General features: G+C 44.6%; 1 protein-coding gene across 1 annotated transcript in view; it reads left to right on the forward strand.

Annotated features, from left to right (window-relative positions):
- MTHFD1L (methylenetetrahydrofolate dehydrogenase (NADP+ dependent) 1 like) overlaps positions 1-5,202 on the forward strand; it is a 181,159-nt gene extending 175,957 nt beyond the window's left edge. The window contains exon 28 of the mRNA XM_055535958.1: positions 4,839-5,202. The gene's annotated coding sequence lies outside the window, so the exon portion shown is untranslated. The remainder of the gene's footprint in view (positions 1-4,838) is intronic.
- The last annotated feature ends 12,383 nt before the right edge of the window (positions 5,203-17,585 follow it).

Here is a 17,585-nt window from a genome sequence, read left to right on the forward strand (position 1 = left end):
CATGTAAACCTAATTATTCCTTAATTATTGCAGTTAAGACTCAGGTAGTGCCAGACAGCATGTGCTCAGCTTCTCCTGCACCTACACCGAAACCCTGGTGTCCTCGTTCCCTTGACAAGTGTCCCTTTGGACTTTAAGTAAGGATGAGCAGAGGTTTGGGGTCAGGACACTGGCCTGTGAGGATTCCCTCCAATGGGCCAAGCATTGTGCTAAATACCCCTTGCAGGCAGGTGTTGTCCCAAGAAGTTAGATCCTTCCTGCGGTCACTGAGGGGGGAAGCTGAGGGATGACCCTGATTCACCAGACGGCAGGGGAATCGTATTGCCTTTCCACTCTCAGCCCTACCTCTTGCTCCACAGCTGTATCAGGAATTGCTTCACCATCCCCAGTCACGTGTCACACTGGCCTCAACATCATGCAATGGGTAGTAGTGTTAGGTCAGAGTTACGGAAACTCTGGCTCAGAAACGTCAGCCACTTGCTCAGGTCGCACAGCTGCTGCCGCTGCTGCTGTTGCTGCTGCTGCTAAGTCGCTTCAGTCCGACTCTGTGCGACCCCATAGACAGCAGCCCACCAGGCTCTGCCGTCCCTGGGATTCTCCAGGCAAGAACACAAGTGGGTTGCCATTTCCTTCTCCAATTCATGGAAATGAAAAGTGAAAGTGAAGTCGCTCAGTCGTGTCCAACTCTTCGCGACCCCATGGACTGCAGCCTACCAGGCTCCTCCATCCATGGGGTTTTCAAGGCAAGAGTACTGGAGTGGGGTGCCATTGCCTTCTCCAGTCGCTCTTCTTACTCTTTGCAAAATGTGTTGCAGATGTGACATGTCCCATATGAAAGAAGCTTCTCCTTTCTTCCCTTCCACTTCCTCTCCTTCCCTGTTTATCTCACCTTCCAGGAAAAGGTGAGACTTCCTACAATCGAGAGGTGTCAAGTAACCACCACAATTTGAGTTCTTGCTTCTTCTTTCCAAACTTTCCCTGTCATGCTTTTGCCATTGTCAGAATAAGGGCATGATTCATTGTTTTGGATGTTACCAAATGGAACTAATTAAAATAAGTTGTTTGTCCCAGTGAAACTGATCCCGTGACATTACTGGTCAGTCTTTTGTTAGAAGATGACTGACTTTGAGGGTTTCACTCCCCCCCTCCTTTGGATTTCTTGTTTTGAATCTTTATCATATTTCTGAGTCTTGGCAGGATTCAAATGAATTCAAGAAAGCAGATTTCCTAAAGGATTCAGACACTCCCTTACCTCATTCTGATGTGCAAAGTTATGATTAGTATGGAATCAAATTGACTCTGGTCCTGCCATTATTGTTTTTCTTGAATTGCATATGCAGAAAGGAGTATAATATTAATACCAGTTCATTTTCTTCCCCAAACTCTCTTCGGAGCAGAAAGTTTCAGTGATGTTTAATAATCATAAATTAATCTTGATTGGCTGCTGCCTGCAAGCCTTCTGTGGACAGAGTCTCTTATCCCCAGACTGTAAACCATAGAGTTTTGGGGTTTCTTAGGGTTGCTCCTGAACTCTATGATTTTAATCCTGAAACTGTCTTTTCAAGAAGCAACTCAAAAATTGTTCCTCATCATTGTGTTTCAAGAAAAAGGTCTTCAGTTCCTCACGTGAAAGCCATCCCTGGAGTAGAGTGAGCCCCTGTTTTCCACTCCCAGGCAGGAGCCAAAATAGGCTGGAAGCCCAAGCTACTTAAATAAAAGATTGTGATAATTAAATCTAAGATGACATCTGTAACATCTCTGAAAGATGGTGATAATTAACTCTCCCCTGTCTAACTGAAAGAGAATGTTTTGAAGCTTGACAGCTGTGAGATTCTTAATTAATTTGCTTTTAAAGGAAACTTTTCCAGGGGAGCAGGGGGTTTAATAATCTTTTTTTTTTTTTTATAAGGCATGGAAAATAGCATTTCTGAAAACTCTGGAAACATAATTTTTCTAATAACTTTAAATTTATATGTGGCTAATATATAAGAAATTCCTGGTCAATGAAAAAAGAAAAGTTTCAGTTATGACATTAGTTATAATTGACTACTTGATTTAAAAAGGTTAGAACTTGTAAAGTAGAGGAAAAGTTTTAACTAAATGCTATGAACCTGAAATCCTCTCCATTTCACTGAAGCCATTTTTTAATCAGACATTCAGACTGGTTAATAAGCACCCAGTGACTGTTAGACACCTTAACTAATAAGAGATGCAGAGCTGCTGCTGCTGCTAAGTCACTTCAATCGTGTCTGACTCTGTGCGACTCCATAGATCGCAGCCCACCAGGCTCCCCCGTCCCTGGGATTCTCCAGGCAAGAACACTGGAGTGGGCTGCCATTTCCTTCTCCAATGCGTGAAAGTGAAAAGTGAAAGTGAAGTCGCTCAGTCGTGTCCGACTCTTAGCGACCCCATGGACTATAGCCCACCAGGCTCCTCCATCCATGGGGTTTTCCAGGCGAGAGTACTGGAGTGGGGTGCCATTGATGCAGAGTTAATTCTCCTCAATTCAAAAGCAAATCTCAAACAAATCATGATGCAAAAGATTCTAAATTAGTCACCTTTCAGCTTTTAAAAACTGTCAAAATATGTCAGCATCAACTTGACAAATACTATTGAGGCTGAATTTTCATTTTTATTTTAAAGTCACATTGGTAGCATATTTAACTTTAACCTCTATTATTCAACAATGGGAACCAATAAAAGATGGTTTTCAGCAAAGAAAAGCCAAGAGTCAAGTGTTATTACCAGTAATTGATATAAGGGTGTGTGTTGTGTGTGCTTAGCACTTGGTCATGTCCGACTCTTTGCAACCCCATGGACTGTAGCCCTCCAGGCTCCTCTGTCCATGGGGATTCTCCAGGCAAGAATACTGGAGTGGATTGCCATTCCCTCCTCCGGGGATCTTCCCAAACTCAGGGATCGAACCCAGGTCTCCCACATTGCAGGCAGATTCTTTACCGTCTGCAATTTTCTTAGTTAAATAAAGAAGAGAGAACAACTCCTTTCCTCTATGAGATGAGTGTGTGTGCGCGTCCGCATGTGTCTTTTATCCCCAATACTGCTATAGCAGATACTTGGTGGTTTAAAATACCAGAAACATATCCTTTTGTGGTTCTAGAGGCTAGAAGTCTGAAATCAGTATTAGTAGGCTGAAATCTGGAGCTTCCTGGTTGACACAAGTCATAACCCGCCTGCCAACGCAAGAGATGTAAGAGACGATGATTCCATCCCTGGGTCAGGAAGTTTCCCTGGAGAAAGAAATGGCAACCCACGCCAGTATTCTTGTCTAGGAAATTCCATGGACGGAGGAGTCTGGCGGGCTACAGTCCATAGGGTTGCACAGAGTCAGACACGACTGAAGCGACTTAACACACACTCACAGGCCGAAATCAAGGTGCCAACAAGGCCACGCTCCATCCAGCAGAGGCGCTGGGAAAGAATCCATTTCTTGCCTCCTGCATATTCCTGCACCTGCCAGCAGTCTGTGTCTTGTGACCATGTCACTCCAAGTTCTATTTTCCAAAAGATGTCTTATTAAATAAACTTCTAGAATTGTTTCTTCCCCCACTGAATAAACACCAGGTAACTGATTCATTTGCACCTTCACTCTTGCATTTCTGATTTTTTTTAATGCATAATCAGACTTTCTATACCCACCCTTTGAGTTTTCTGATAATCTGGAACTACAGATTCTAAGCCCCTTTAAATACTAAGTCACTGGTATGGAGGTCACGTGGTTAATCCAAGGGTCTTCCACCAAGCCCACCCTCATCCCCGCCACCCCCACAGCACAGCACCCCTCTTCCCTTCCCAGGAGTCACTGTGCCTCCCGTCTGGGGTCGCCAGAGCCATAGATGTGAGGCTGGCATGGCCCTGAGCGGAGAGGCAAGGTCTGCACCAGGGAAACTTCCCTTCCTAACATCAAAAATATTTTCATTTTGATAATGTTTGTTATGCTTGCGTTCCTCCTGTTTTCAGTTTACTTCCCTGACTTGAATCAGGCGTTAGGGGAGTATTTGGAATTCCTTGTCCCCTGCCTTCATCACGGTCTTCTGTTCTGAAGCTAATCAAGCATCCTTTCTGGCTCCAGACCCTGCACTCAGCCGTGGGAGGCCAGCTCGCTGTATTCCAGCCGAGTTTGAACTCTTGGCCCAGTAGATAAATTCCTCCATGTATAAATTCAGATCAAAGACCAAGTGCTTGTATTTGCATTTCTCCTGGTGAACACTTTTTTTTTTTTAACTTAGGTGTTTTTTGTGTTCTTTTTAAAATGTGGTTTGATCACTTCTTTTCCTGAAAGGCTATAGGATTTACAGTGGCAGAGTCTTAGCATCCTTTGTGAGAAAACAGCAAAGCTTTAACAGTAGTAAGAAATCCCAGATCCACTCACTTCCATTCTTGTCCTAGAGGAATTTCTCAGACTGTGCTTTCTGAGCCTATGATAAAAGCGAAACTGAAATCCAAGGCAACAGGCTTCCTAATCTAAAATCCTGGGATGTTCCCATTCAGCAGGATCCTAGAAACTTGTAGATCCCAAATTTAGAAGTCAGAGGATTTCAGCCATGACCCCCAAGCAAAATCTTTTTGGAAATAAAGAACTGCAACCTGCCATGTTCATGCTGGCTCGATTCTAAGTGATGCAGAATCGGATTCTCCACTGCTCCTAAGTAAAAAGACTCTAAGTGATCCCAGCCTTGTCTTGTGAATAGAATCACTTATCTGCTCTCAAATTTTCTTGGATTCTTCAGCTTTAGAGCTATAATATATGAACAGTTTGACACCAGAGGAAAAGGCCATTCTTAAACCACTGAAAAAAAATTTTTTTTTCTGTCTTTCAGGCTCCACAAATGCAAACTATTCCTTGCCTTTTTGCTGCAGTTGGAGAAGAAAGTGAATTTGAAATATGCTGTTACGCAATGCTGGGGAAATGGTGAAATAGGCCAAAGATTTATTCTTCGTTCAAGACAGATTCTGTTTGCAACAGAGTCTAGCATTCAGGAAAAGGACCTCCCCCAAGTCTTGAAAGAAGCTAATTTATTTTCTATTTCTGTAGAGTTTACATGATTTCCCACTGCTTACACTTTAGAACATTTATTTTATGGGGGCTGAGGGATTAAAAGAGTGTGAATGAACAGGTAACATTTTCCACGATGGAGTTTTCTATTTGGTCTTTGAACTGAAAATAAACATGTATGTAGAAAACCAACCAGCATGTTTTCAGCGCCGGATAAAATTCCCTGCTCTCTAGAGGTAGCTATTCATGGTGGGGTTGTTACCTGACACCGATTTCCTGGAAAATTGTCAATGCAACCAGAGCTTTATAAACATAACAAGGGGAAAATAACAGACAGAGAAATATCAGGTCAATTATGAAATCTTCTGACCACTGGCAGGTCAGATAGCCTTTGGAACAAAGTGCATTTTATATCCAGAATGACTTTTGAGTGTCGGTGAAGTTTACATCACTTACCTAAAAACTAATGGGTTTATGCTAGTTTCTTCCACCGTTGAGTGAATCTCAATGGCCGTTAAGCTCCCGAAGGCCTATAGGGCAAGCGAAGTGATTCTTTAAGGTTGGGTGGTTGGCAAATGTTTTTCCATTTGTCCCACCCTTAAATTGGGCTAAAGAATGTTCTATGGCCTGTTCCTCCCCTCCCGGGAGTTCCTAACCCTTTCCTGTTTCCATTTCTTTTTCCTACAATAATATAAAATTATATAAAAGTTAAGACAAAACCAAGGATTCAGGAATAAACAAGCAGTGATTGTCCTCTAAGCAGTATAAGTAAAATAGTAACCATAAATATCTTAAATTTCCCCCGGCACATCCTGCAAAAGTCTTTCTGCCATCAGATCCTGTACGTTTTTGCACTGTACCCTCAGTGACCCTGCTTGTTAGCTGCTCTGCCCATAGTGTATCTTTATGTGCAGTTTGATTTGTTCCAAAACACTGTTGAATAACTAAAAGGCCTCCCCATGCAAAGACTGCCCCGAGAATAATTTTGCTTCATGTTTCTAAAGTGTCATAGTCCCATTGTCATTCTCCCCACCCACCTCTCTGTCCCCGTTGTTTATTTGAGTGCTTCTCCAGATAGCCAATGAACTGGTATCTCCGGTATATAAACCTATTTCAAGATGATGAGGGTTCATAGTCAACTCGTTCTCTGTATGAATGTGCCCAGTGAACAACCTTTCTTTCAAAGTGAAGCCTTTCTTTCTCTTTTTTTGAGGTTTATTTATTTATTTTTGGTTATGCTGAGTCTTCGATGCTGCTCACGGGCTTTCTGTAGTGGTGGCAAGCGGGGCTGCTCTTCATGGCTGCTCGCCATTGCGGTGCTCGGGCTTCTCGTTGTTGTGGCTTCTCCTGTTGCAGAGCTGAGGCTCTAGGGCGCACAGGCCTCAGTAGCTGTGGTGCACGGGCTTAGCTGCTCCACATCAGGTGGATCTTCCCCGACCAGGGATCGAACTCACGTCCCCTGCAATTGGCAGGTGGCTTCTCAACTGCTTGGCCTACCAGGGAAGCTCCTTTCGAAGTGATTTTTAAGCAGTTTCCTCCTGCTGCTTCTTTTCCTCTGCCATTTAAAGTTGCTTTTTCTGTTTTTGAAAATGTTTTTGAAAAAAAATAATCTTGCAAACCTATATTCCAAGGACTTTAGTCCCGAGACTTCTTTCCTTACCTGCTTTCACTAGGCAAGTCACCAATTCATTAAAAAATAAAAAGGAGGGGGACAAAAGCATCCTGAGCACAGATATGGGAGAGCTTCACTCCCACTAAAGGATGTGTACTCCAGGTGTTGCTGGGAATACTGCAGTTCTCCCCTCATATGGGCTTGTTTTAACTCCTCGAGATGTCATAACTCATGTCCCGATGGATTGTTTTCTTTCGTGCACTAACCCTACTAGGATACACTCCTGCTGAGTGGTAAGCGGTCTCCACCGAGAAGAAAGGTCTTTGGCAGGTTAATTAATGGGCTTATCATCTCATGGTGACTCAAGGCATTCACGGGGGGAGAAGATGTTATTTTAGAAAAGAGCTAGTTGCCTACCAACTCTTCTGAGGCCCAGGCATGACAGAAAATTAAAAAATCACATGACCTTTGGCATGGTGGCATTTAGAAACCTTCGCAAGGAGGGTAGACCCTGATTTCTCTCTGCCTCTATAACTGAAATCTAAGAAACTGTTAACAGACCAGAAATGTGAGAGCCCCGGTGACCCACCTTGGCGCACAGACATGTGGCCTTGCTCCCTCTCTGCTCAGCATCCTGAAGTAACACCTGCAAAGGTTAAGACCCCAACCAGAAGGATCCTCTGAAAGCTGACAGAGGAACACACTATAGAGATTAACAAAAAGCAGGGGAGAGGTGACTGGGAACTCAGAAATGTAGCAGCAAGGTAATTAGCCAGCCCGTTCACTTAGTCATTGCAGGCTTTTCTTTGCCATCTGAGCTACCTGGGAAGCCCCTAGGAAAGGCCACATCCACATATTGCATGTTACTTTTGTGGCTCAGATGGTAAAGAATCTGCCTGCAAAGCAGGAGGCCCGGGTTCGATCCCTGGGTCAGGAAGATCCGCTGGAGAAGGGAATGGCAACCCACTCTAGAATTCTTGCCTGGAGAATGCCATGGACAGAGGAGCCTGGAAGGCTACCATCACAAAGAGCTGGACATGACTGAGTGACTTAACACTTTCACTTTTGTATAAATGTATATGTACAAGGGAGTAAAAAGTAAGTACAAACCTATAATCCACATTTACCGACAAAGTCGAGCATTGTTGTGGGATAGTTTATCAGTAATCAGATCTTCACTGATTGCTTGAAATCTAGCATAGCCATGGATAGAGTCAAAAAAGCTCAGTGGGCGTGTGAAGTCGCTTCAGTCGTCTCCAACTCTTTGCAACCCTATGGACTGTAGCCCACCAGGCTACTCTGTCCATGAGATTCTCCAGGCAATAATACTGGAGTGGTTGCTACGCCATCCTCAGGGCATCAAACCCACGTCTCTTACATTCCTGCATTAGCAAGCAAGCTCTTTACCACTAGTACCACCTGGGAAGCCCAAAAAAGCCCTGATAGCTACACTTGAAACAAAGGAGAGTGCTGAAGTTCAGGAGTCTGAACTTGGATGGGGAAAACATACATTTTTGTTTGTATTCACTAACCTCTAACTGTACTGTAGCATTTCCTTCGATTGTGAATGTCAGCAGCAAACCACAGCGGTGTTCACAGTCCTTGTGACTGTCTCTAGAAATCACTAATGTTCTACTATTACAGTTTCTGCAGATATTCACAGTAGCATTTAGACCCATCACAGCAGCACGTCATCGAACATGACTGTGATTACTCGTGCCACTATCCTGTCATTTCATGTGTAAAGAGTTCCATATATTGCTGGAATCAAATTTGATCACCTTTTCAATATTTTAATAATTGCATTTCTATTGTTGGTCTGCATTCTAATTATGTGGCATTTAAACATATTCTGAGACAAGATACACAGACTTCATCTGACTGTTTAAGGGATCCATGGCACCAAAAAGCTGATGACTCCCGGAGACCAGATGAAATTCTGGGGCCTGCTCTGCTGCTCTAGGATGTGACTACGTCTGCATCTGTGCTCCAGGCCATTCCTAAGGGTTCCCTGCTCCAAGGCTCCTGATCTGCTTCTGAGATTCTTGTTCAGGGAGTAGCCCAGCAGCACCTGTCACCGGATCCCTCCCCAGTCTAACTCGGATAAGACCCGCAAAGCTCTGGAAACTAGAGTGCTGTGTCAGTGTACAGCCTGGTTAGCAACCCCACCCCCTGGGCCAGCTCCTGAGCTTCTACCCTTGTCCTTCTTTGGGATCAAACTCCCCCACGTGGCTTTAGATGCTGCCCCTGACAACCAAGGCTCCCCCTGACCTGGTCCCACAGTGCACATGGCCTCAGCTTGTAGCCTAGTTCTGGGGACTAGTGACTAAGTGAAAGTGAAATCGCTCAGTCATGTCCGACTCTGTGACCCCAAGGACTGTAGCCTACCAGGCTCCTCTGTCCATGGGTTTTCCAGGCAATAGTACTGGAGTGGATTGCCATTTCAAGGTAGCCATTAATGCCACTTGCATGAAATGACAGGTTTTTCTGTATGGTTTTCCTAAAACAGTGGTAATGATAAGTGGTGTTACTCAACTCATTGGTAAGTGACCGAGCTCCATTCATGTAGCACCGTTGTGCCCAGCATGGTGCTTAACACCTGGAAGTGCTAAGCAAGGACCTGTTGAGAGGATGAGTGCACGTTTCTTAGACAGTCTGTCTCCCGACCTGTGGCGGCCCCACCTGTGTGTTTTGCATCCCCTGACAGCCCTCTCACTTCCTGATACCCCTTTAGAGCCAAGGAGTTAGTTTTGTTTTTTGTGGCATCTCTCTCCTCCCTTCCTCAGTTGTGGCTTCTCTACGTTTCTAAGCTCCCCTGCATTTAATCCTTAAACCATCTCAGGAACCACAGATCTCTTAGAAAGATTCAGTGGACAATGAAGAAATATCTGAAGCTGATCAAATTCAGGATCTTTCATTCCAGACTCATGTCTAATAATCCAGGATAGATTGATTGCCTACCCGGGCAAGGCCTCACACTAGACTCCTGGATTAACAAAGATGATCCAAGTGGGAGGGATGCCATCGAAATGGTGCCAGAAGCTATTAGAAGGATCCTGGAGGGAGGGGCCAACTATGGGGGATGGCTTTCCACCATCTGCCAAGGGGAGTTTATACTCATGCTTTTGAGTTTGTTTCTATAAAATCTCAGTGGTAAGACTCCCTTTCTCTTTAGCACCCCAGGTCTGTATTTAAGCCTCCTGAAATGCTTTAAAAAAATACAAACGTTCAGATATATTGTCAATCACATTTCGTCCCAAGGTTAGAAGGAGATTCAACCCTTGCCTCCTCTGTTTTGGCAAGGCAGAGCTCAGAGGAGAGCAATGTAATTGCCCAGACTGAGTTTGAGGTTAGAGTGTTTATGTAACAAATCCGCTAAACTTAAATATTTCTCGTGGTGTGGTCAGGGCTGCAAACCTTTGCCCGGGCTCACCACGGTGAATGTCATCTGTTTACTCAAGCCTGTGTGGGCATCTCTGTTTATGTGAAAGGACCCTGCTAGTTTAAAGCCAGTTAATATGTTCAATCATACATCATGTTGCTTACGTATTTTACAATAAGGATTGCAAAGACAATTTTTCAAAGCAATCAGACCAGTTAACATTTGTGTGTGTGCTGATGAGCTGACATATTGAATAAATGTTCGCTTGGCAAAGTCTTACAATTAAGGAATTTTTCTTCCCCAGATAATTACATGAGCCCTGACAGTGTTCCTCCAAGCCAGCCTCCTGATTACCTTCCCCCTTGATAGAGACAACATGTACCAGACAAACAGCTGAGACAGACACCCCGAAGGGACTGGAAAGGCTCTCCTGGGGGCAGAACTAGCCAACTGCATGAGAAGTGATGCTTTCCAACTTCATCACGGAGCCGGGAGCCAAAAGATGTTTCAGGGGCCAGGGGAAAAGATGCTGAACGGCACCCTCACTCCTTCCAAGGCATTTTATACTGTGGCTTCATTACTGAGTTTGAGATGTGAATTCTCAGAATATCAGACATCCCCAAACTCAAATGTGAATACAGAAAGGCATTCCAAAGCCAAATGTGAATTATCTTTCAATTATTCATGCCACCTAGATTGCCATTAGAACAGATAATTGAGCTAACTGTAAATACGTATAAACAGAAGTGACAGAAACAGAAACATCGACAACAAACTGCAGATGAACAAAAAAATCTACTCAAGTGCTAAATAATTAGGGAGGAGGGAAGCCAAGGGAGGTGGGAGGCCATAGTTGTGGAGTGATGAGTGATTTGGGACTCAACTGGAGAGAGCCAGCGAGATGGGAGCTGGCTTGAAGAAGAGGGTTGGGACTTGGCAGAGAGGAAGGGGGGAGTGGTGAGGGCTGAGGAGCTAACCTTGTGCAGGGAAAGACAAGTCTGTGCTGGGTTCTGGTTTCTGACAAACCTGAGCTCAGCAAGGCAAAAGTGACAGATGGAGCCCCAGCCAACAGGGAAAAAAGAAAGTATTCTGTGAGATGTTTGAGGTCCTCCTGGAACCTCTGGACTCAGCACATGGAAATAACATTCCATCTGCAGCATTCCACCCCAAAACTGGCCCCCTTCTCTGCAGAGAGAGCTGGGGGTAAAAATGCTCTTAAAAGCAGTACTCTGCTGTAGCGAGTTGCAGTTGATTTGGCAGCCAGAATGTGTTACCTGGCAAATGGTTTGAGGCTCCCTGTTTTTAAAAATTCAGAGGGTTCAGAAATACCCTGGTGATCCAGTGGGTAGGACTGTGCACTTTCATTGCTGAAGGTGTGGTTTCAATCCCTGGTCAGGGAATTATCATCCCGCAATCCGTGCAGCATCAAAACTAAATAGGGACTTCCGTGGTGGTCCAGTGGTTAAGAGTCTGCCTTTCTGATGCAGGGAAGGCAGGTTCGATCTCTGGTCAAGGAACTAAGATCGAGTATCCAGCCAGGCAATTAAGGCCTCGCCTCAACCACTGAGCCCAGGCGCCTCAACTAGGGAGAAGCCCAGGCACGGCAAAGAAAAGTCCTACATGCCACAACTAAGACCTAATGCAGACAAATAAACAAAATATTTTTTTAAACTAAATAAATATTTTTTTAAACTTACAGAAGATGGCTTGTAGAATTGGTCAATCAAAATACTTTAAAATTCAAGGGATTCAAAGCAGCTAGAGAGAACACACAGGTTTTAAGGATAAAGAAATGTGATGCTGTCCCCCTCAAAGGCCCCCATTCACTGCCATGAGGTGTCCCAGTGCACACACAGGAAGGTAAACAAGAGAGAAACTGTCTTCAAACCCTAATGAAGTCAGCAAACTGCCTGAGAAGGAACGCTCAGAATTAGCTGGCGATATTGATCATTCCTAAAGGAAAAATCAAGCATGAAAAATTCTGTTCTAGCAGATTCTGAAACAGGAATAGGGACCTGGGCAAATGTCCTTCTTCCATTGCTGGCAGGTCCCAGGTCCCAGGCTAAGCCAGGTCAACTGCCCCATGAGGACTGAGAGTGAAGGAGACCAGCCCCGTGTGGAGGGTAAGGAACAGTCTAGAAGAAGGGTCACGGCAACCTGGATAACAACAGGCACAGGAAATAAATGAGCAAAGGCCAGGTCTATCTAAGTGCCAGAGAGGCTGTCTCCAATGTGTGTAAGAAGACAGTAACTTTAGCATGGAGTTTGTCACTAGCTCACACGGCCACCAACCTCTCCACACTAGGGCTTTCCCCTCAATATCCCCAAAGTGGGCAATTGTCCTAGTAGGCAAAGCTTTCTCTCTACCCTGTGGCCAGCACCCCCACACGGAGGTTGCAAGTGCAGGGGATCCTCTTTTGTGCAAACCCACCGATTCCACATGAACTCCAAATAGACATCACGGGTGCTGACACTGGCCCTAGACCTGAGTGATGGGATCAAAGCAGAGAAATTAATGGCAAAACTGGTGATATTTCTTCCCAGATATTTTTAGGAGAATCCTGTTTAAAATTCTGTATTCTTAAGAATTGTCTGAATCTCTTTACCTTGAGATGAATAGCATCTTTTATCGGATATTCAATTAAACTTCAGAAATGTTTTCCTGTGTTAAGTACTTACCTGTGCTCAATACCAGACCAGGCTCTAGACAAATGCAACCAGGATGGATAAGGACTTTATGTAGCGCAGGTAGGCAAGTCCATGGCAGAAATGTCATGCACAACAAAAGGTTTCCTGATCATTATTACTGTTAGTATTGTTTCTATTTCTGCTGTCAAAAATCCAGAAGCAGCTAAACTTAAACCATCAGATCAATAAATGGACTGTAGCCCACCAGACTCCTCTGGTCATGGAATTCTCCAGGCAAAAATATTGAAATGAATTGCCATTCCCTCCTCCAGGAGATCTTCTCAACCTAGGGATCGAACCTGAGTCTCTTGCATTGCAGGCAGATTCTTTACCATCTGAGCCACCAGGAAATCCTCAAAAGAGTAATTAGTAAGAGTCTATTGTGCACTTCAGGGCAGTTCACGAGCTGGGAGCTTTCAAACCAACAGTGGAATGAAGATCAGAAGTATGTATTATACAGCACAGCTCATGAGGTGAACATGTGAAGGCTGTTTAATTTTTTACAATGATTGGTTATAGCATTGAAGTTTTTCCTAATGTTTCAGGGTTGGTTAAAAGTGATTATCTTATGTCAATTTTGGAAAATAGTTTAAGTTTCACTTATGATTTTCAAAGGCATTTACAAGAAATGACCCAAACTAATGTCACTTGGGTTGCAGGAAAAGCTTACTTAGTTTCACTTACATGGCTTAACTGGTTTTATCTGCTCAGGGAACTTTTAAGTCTATTTTATATTTTACTTTATCACCACTCAGGAGCCAATAGGAGTACTTCCTCAAAATGTTTTTCCATTAAATGAATGAATGAACCAATTCACTATCAACATTAACATGACAATTGCCTAATGACAGCAAGAAATGGGACAGTGAGAAAAACCCTGAGTCAGCTTCACTGGGAAAATTGCAGACTTGGCCTGGAAGTCAGTAGAAAATGGCGGTAAAGTTTGAACACATTCACCTCACCATGGCTGAGGCATGTCCAGGGCTCAACAGTAGTGCAAAGTAAATAATTCACAGAGTAAGAGGAATAAGACTTTTCCTTAAAGGCCTCTCGAATCTGCTTAAGTACAGCTGACCTTTGAACCACACGGATTTGAACTGTATGGGTCCACTTACATGTGGTTTTTTTCCAATAGTAAATACTACAGAACTACCTGCTCAGAGGCTGGTTGAATCCATAGATGCAGAACAATGTATCTGAAGGGTGAATTGCAAGTTATCTGGGATTTTTACTGCCCAGCAGGTTCACACCCTGAGTCCCCCGCTCCATTGTTCAAGGGTCAACTGTACTGTATGTAGGTTGAGATTTGCAAGCTTGAGGGACAGAATCCAGTAATGTGCTGGGGTCTGAATAATGGGAGAAAGGAGCTGGAGCAAGCCCTGCAAAGGGCCTGCCTGCTCTGGGCCCCACAGAGCTTGCCAGGAGCTCTGAGTGCCCATGTCACCAGGACCTACAAGGGCTGCAAAACTCCCACACCTGAAGCCAACCCCTGAGGAAAGGGTCCTACCTGCTCCCTCAGAGGCCGCATATTTTTTAACATTTGTTTTAAATTAATTAATTAATTTATGTGTTGCACTGAGTGTCTTGTGGGATCTTAGCTCCCAGGCAAGAGATCGAACCTATGCCCCCTACAGTGGAAGAGTGCAGTACTAACCTTACTGGATGGCCAGGGAATTCCCTGAGGTCTCACCTTTTAAATGTGAAGCCCACAGCCTAGGACCAATGGGAAGGCCAGGCCTGGACCTCCAGGAACGCTGATGACGACACCCTCCCCTGCGGCAGCCACTCTAAAATGATCTCATCCTCATCTGTCATCCATGGCTCCCTTAGAAAAGGAATGGAGAGAAAACGCACTCCCTGGTGGGCTTTATGAACGAATTTAATCTGGTGTCACTTTGTTACCCATCTGCCCAGGGGGTTTCCGTTTTCACTGGTTAGGGCTACACAGGTCAATAGTGATGCCTCGGCATGGCCAGAGTTACAGCTGTGTCCCCAGAGACTTGGCCCCCCACCCACACACTGAGTCATCGCAGGCAGAAAAAGTGCTTTGAACTGAGTGAAAGAACAAAGCTCTGCTGTGACATTTCCGAGGCAACAGAGGAATTTGAGGAGCCATCAGCCTTCAGAGTTTGGCCAGGACTGCTCTTAGGTGCCTTCAGCAATGAAAGCCAGGGTTTCCTAACAACTCTGATCTGTATAGTCAAAGCTATGGTTTTTCCAATAGTCACGTATGGATGTGAGAATTGGACTGTAAAGAAGGCTGAGCACCGAACAATTGATCCTGTTGAACTGTGGTGCTGGAGAAGTCTCTTGAGAGTCCCTTGCACTGCAAGGAGATCAAACCAGTCAATCCTAAAGGAAATCAACCCTGAATATTCACTGGAAGGACTGATGCTCTAATACTTTGGCCACCTGATGCAAAGAACCAACTCACTGGAAAAGACCCTGATGCTGGGAAAGATTGAAGGCAGGAGGAGAAGGGGGCAACAGGATGAGATGGTTGGATGGCATCATCGACTCAAAGAACCCGAGTCTGAGCAAACTCCAGGAGACAGCGAAGGACAGGGAAGCCTGATGTGCTGCAGTCCATGGGATGGCAGAGTCAGACACAATTTAGTGATTGGACAACAACAGCTGCTTCCTCGGATTCCAGATCACCTGCTGCTCTGAACTGTCATCTTTAATTCATTTGCAGCCTTTGGGTGGCCAGGGAGTAACTGCGGACAGAAGTCGGTGTTCTTGCTCCCCACCAGCCTCCACCAGAGTCAGAATCTTAAAGTATCCCTTCCTTCCACCTGCTCAGAACTGTGCCCTTGGCATGGACCCAATCTCCTAGGCTTAAAGCCCCTCCCCAGGCCCAGGATCTCTATACAAAACTTCTAGGTAAGCAGGGCCAGTTCTTCCAGCCTGTCTTTCAAACATCCTCAAGAACAGAGAGACTCTACCCTTGGAATACAACCATAGGTTCATTCTAATAATGCTGAATTTTAAATATAGTTTTTCATAACAATCCAATTATTTCTTAACTTTGTGTTATCAAATGAAAAATATATTGTCAAGAATATCCTTGCCATTCTAAACTACAATTGGAATTGTTTTGTTTGGTTTTTAATCATAGCAATGAAATTTACTCTGTGCAGTTGCAGTATATCTTCTTTTTTAAATCTACCTATTTCCATAACAAAAAAGAATCTGTTGTAAAGTTAAATATAGAATTACCATATGACTCAGAGATTCCATCCCTAGGTTTAGGTATATGCCCGAAGAATTGAAAACAGGGACTCAAACATGTATACCACATTCATAGCAAATAGGTGGAAACAACCCAACAAATAAATGGATAAACAAAGTGTGGAATATACAAACAGACAAAATTCTGAAACATGCTACAGTATGGATGGATCTTAAAAACAACATGCAGAGTGAAATAAGCCAGATATAATAGAATGATAGTGTATGATTCCACTTGGATGAAATACACAGAATAGGCAAAAGTGGGTTGGAGATTAACAGAAAGTGAATGTCGCTCAGTCATGTCCAACCCTGTGGACTACAGCCTGCCAGGCTCCTCTGTCCATGGAATTCTCCAGGTCAGAATACTGGAGTGGGTTGCCATTCCCTTCCCCAGGGGATCTTCCCAACCCAGGGATCGAACCCAGGTCTCCTGCATTACAGGCAGATTCTTTACCATCTGAGCCACCAGGAAAGCCCAAGAATACTTGAGTGGGTAGTGTCTCTCTTCTCCAGGGGATCTTCCCAACCCAGGAATTGAACTGGGGTCTCCTGCATTGCAGGCGGATTCTTTACCAGCTGAGCTACCAGGGAAGCCCATTAACTTCATCGGTTCAGATTTTATGTTTGACTGATGAGAATGCTTGGAATTAGATGTGGTGTTGATGACCCAACACTGGGCATGTAATTAACACCATTGAATTGTACACTTTAAAGTTGTTAAAGTAATAAATATGTGTATTTTAGCACAACATTTTTTAAATCAGGCTTTTTTATTAGTATGACAGTTTTTACCTACTACAGCAATTAATTATACATCCTAGTTTTCAGTGACTTTAGAACTTTGCCGATATGACCAATGTAACCAGTGCACACTAGAAATGCGCTTGTCAGTCACGTGGGTCTGGAAGGAGTGGCAGAGCTGGAGAAGCCTGGCCTTGCATCCAGCTCTCTGCTTCCTGCCTCTGTGACCTTGCAAGTCACTTATGCCTGTTCCCACATAGTTGCCCTGCGGCGTGTGGGATCTCACATGAAAGTGAAAGTGTTATTTGCTCAGTCCCATCCGACTCTTTAAAATGTACAATTCAATGGTGTGGAATGAAGAGGCAGGAGGAGACCAGGCTGGGTCATTCTCAGGGACTCCTTGGCCTGAGCCCCTGGAAGCCTCTGCGAATCACAGCTGTGGACAAATGGACCGAGAGTCCCTTTTGTTGTGAGAATTCTGTTTGCTCTGATCACAGACACTCTGTCGGTTTATGCGCCTGGGACGAGTCGCCAGTTCTGCCAGTTCAAGCAGCTTAAACTTCTGTTTCCTTCAGCTCTCAGCCTCCTAGCAACCTTCTCACTCCAGACCCCAGCGACATACAGGGAGGTGTCCAAAATGGCCACTGGGATACTCTTGGTCTGGATCAACATCCACTTTGAAGGTGTCGAGCCTGATATGAAACTTTTCCAGGGAGGAAGGGAGCCTGTGGGCAGGAGAACCACACATCTCACATAAACACACCCTTCAGCCTCGGCAGCTTTGGATTCCCAGGGGCTCAGCAGGTGGCAGGGGTTTGGTTACCAGATGTAAAGAGTTAGCTTGAACAGTTGGGCAGCCACTGAGTCCTGGCTACTTTCCTCTGTGTGAGTTGCCATTGCTGGTTGGGGGCTTT

Source organism: Bubalus kerabau, chromosome 9, assembly GCF_029407905.1.
Source record: "Bubalus kerabau isolate K-KA32 ecotype Philippines breed swamp buffalo chromosome 9, PCC_UOA_SB_1v2, whole genome shotgun sequence".
Taxonomy (NCBI): Eukaryota; Metazoa; Chordata; class Mammalia; order Artiodactyla; family Bovidae; genus Bubalus; species Bubalus kerabau.